Here is a 3,388-nt window from a genome sequence, read left to right as displayed (position 1 = left end):
GAAGCAGTAGTCTCTGATTCGGAAGATCCGACCTTGTCTATGACATTTTAAGTAGGACCACCAAGGGAATGCACTGCTAGAGCTTCACCCCTGTTCAAATTGGATGACCGCTGACCTGGCGTTTGATCTGAAGCAGAGGAGATTAATGACCGTTGACCCGGCGTTAATCATATTGATGACAACAGAAAGTGTATCCACACAAACTACCGGCAAGTATATCGGGTCGCATCAAGTAGTAAAACTCACAAGAGTGAGGTCGATCTCACAGGGATTGATGGATCAAGAAATTTTAGTTGGGTGACGAGTCTATTCAAGCTAATATTGAAAGGAGTTTGGTGAAATTTAATGGGCGGGATATAAATTGCAAGAAAGTAAATGCTGTAAAATAAAGGACAGAAACTTAAATGGCATAAAATGTAAAATACTGAAGAAATAAATGTTGAAAAGTAAATGACAAAAACTTAAATGACAAGAAATGTAAATATGCTGAATCTTAAATTCCAAGAAACTAAAGGCACAAATGTAAATGGTGCTAGAAAGTAAATTGCATGAAAAGTAAAATGGTCATGGGTGTTGGGAATCAAGAAAGCAGTAAATCAAAGCAATTAAAGTGAATTCAAGGTAACCAAATTGAAGAATACCAAAGAGAAAGATTCATTAGGGATTGGAGATATCATAATCCATCATGAATCAAATGGGTCTCAACTTCATTCTCAATCATATGAAGTAGATCTATGGCGGATTCTAATTGATTGAGTTCCAATTCCTTGGAAAATCAATCTCTCTAAACACAATCGATCTTGCCAATTCCTTGATCTAATTGTCATGAGAAGAGGTTAAGTACTGATGAGGGAAAAACGATTCCACACAAAACTCACCGGCAAGTGTACCGAGTCGCATCAAGTAGTAATAACTCACAAGAGTGAGGTCGATCCCACAGGGATTAATGGATTGAGTAATTTTAGTTAGGTGGTGAATTTAGTTAAGTGAATAGTTGATAATTTGAGTGAAACTTTGATTAACAGAAGCTAAATTGCAAGTAAATAAAAGGGAGAGGGTAAATTGGCTGAATCTAAAAGTGCAGAAGAAGTAAATTACAAAAACTTAAAGAGAAAGAAAGTAAAAGAGCTGAAACTTAAATTGCAAGAAAGGTAAATGACCGAAACTTAAAGTGCAAGAAACATAAATTGCTGAATATAAATTGCTGGGAAATGTAAATTGCATTAAGAGTAAAGGGATTTGGGTGTTGGGATTCAAATTTAACTAGAAAATGTAACTAAAGTAAATCAAAGATCTATGAGATGAAGAGATTCAGTTCAGTAGCCAAACAAAAATGGAAAATTTATTGTAGAAACAAACAGCAAGAAAACTTAGCTTAATTATGAAATTCTAAAAGAGAAATTGAAGATCGAAGAAGAGGAATGAGATCAGAAAGCAGATCTAGATCTCAATTACTCCCTTGACCAAACAGAAGAGAAATTGCAGAAGAAATGAAAATGAAAACAGCCAATGAAAAGTAGATCCAACTCTCAATTCTTAGAAATGAAAAAAGAAAAAGTAAAAGATGATTCTAAGATGAAGAATTCAAGTAGAGTTCTCCAATCTCAGTTCAAAATCCAAAACAGAAAGTAAAAGTTGCAGAAGCAAGAACAAAATAGAAAGAAAACAGATCCAATCCCAATTCCCCAAATTCAAAACAAATGAAAATTAAAAATCGGAAAACTAAAATGAGCTAAAGGTCCTTTTCAAATCAAACTTAATCCTATTTATACACTTTCTATTTTTAATCTTCAAAACTTAGAGTGGGCCTTTTGATTTGTGAAGAAATGGATCCAAGATGGCAAATTGATTGAAATTGGGTTGGAGGCATGCTCCAGTGGAGCGCTCCGTTGGGTTGGTGAACTTGGCGTTCACTTGCCTTGTGTGCCTTGTCACGTGTGCTCAACAATGCCCCTAGCGTTCATTATTTGAACGTCACGTTCCAAATGTGAACGTTGTTCCTTGGTGTTTCCTTGGCTCGTTGGTGGCTCTCTCTCTTCGAAAACGTTCACTCTAGTGAACGTCACGTTTATTTTTCCAAACGCTGCCTCCTTGCTGCGTGCCTTTCCTTGGCTAGCGCTTGGGTGTGCATGCTTCCTTGGCCAAGAGTCACGAAAAAGTTCACTTTTGTGAACGTGACGTTCACTTTGCTGAACGTGGCTCTTTGGCATGCGCCTTGGTGTGCGAGTTCCCTTCTTGGGCGCTCCCCTTTCGAGCACTACGTTGCCTTCCTTGAGCGCTACTCCTTTGATGAGTGCTTTGTGCGCACCCAGCTTTCCTTGGTTCCAAGCCCAAAAATGTTCACTAAAGTGAACGTGGTGTTCACTTGCTTGAACGCTGCTTCTTGTGTGATTTGGTTGAGCGCTTCTTTCTTCATGGGCGTTCACTCTTTGAACGCTACGTTCATTCATTGAACGCTGCCTTTTGTTTCTCATTTCTTCACCTACAAGCAACCAAATAACTAATCAAAGTATCACCAAATTCACAAGGTCTTTGCATCTTTCATGAAATCAATTAATTCTAGCATAAAACCTATGATTTTTGTGTAAAATAAATGATGGTTTATTGATTAAACATGATCATGAAAATCCACTCCAATTACTTACTGATTGTGCAAGAAAGTGCATAAAACCTAATGAAACTAATGAAAAATGCTTGTAAAACTAGCATAAGATGACTTGTCATCAAGTACATTCTCTTATCCATAAGCCATACAAATTCTAAAGACCTCAATTCCTCCTAAATAGTGTTGGTCAAGAGAATTGTGAGGGATAGAGCTTTAATTCTAATCTCTATGATTCCCATTCCGAGGCTCACATAGAGATTCAATTGATTTAAACCCCCTTCCGGAGTGAGTAAATCACAATAAACATAGAAGATATACCTTAGCTACAACAAGAGGATTGAGAAGAAGAAGAATTTCATTTAATCATGTGAATTACAATAGAGCTCCTCCCCCTAATGAAATGGGGTTTAGTTCATCATTGCTCAGTAAAACAAAAGAGGAAAAGAAAAGTACATGAAAGTGAAAGAAAATGATTCAGGGTTTCCCAATTAGGGTCCCTGCTTCCCAGCCTCTCCTTTTTAACTTCAAAATCTATCCTATTTATACACTTCCTAGATCAATCTTCAAGTCTTTGGATGTGGGCTTTGGCCTTTAGTTAAAGCAAGTTTGGAGTGACTCTTTGTGACGTTGACAAGGACGTTAGTTCACTAACATTCACAAGCTTGCATGAGTGCCATTTGGAAAGAAAGTTGGTGCTGGCGTTGGTGACCAACGTTTGTGCACTAACGGTGGCACAAACGTTGTAAGCATGAGCCACTTTGGGCGTTGCCACTAGAGTTAGTG

Source organism: Arachis ipaensis, chromosome B7 (genome assembly GCF_059453495.1).
Source record: "Arachis ipaensis isolate K30076 ecotype BB chromosome B7, ASM5945349v1, whole genome shotgun sequence".
NCBI classification, from domain to species: Eukaryota; Viridiplantae; Streptophyta; class Magnoliopsida; order Fabales; family Fabaceae; genus Arachis; species Arachis ipaensis.
The sequence above is the reverse complement of the archived record's forward strand: the minus strand, read 5'-3'. Positions refer to the sequence as shown.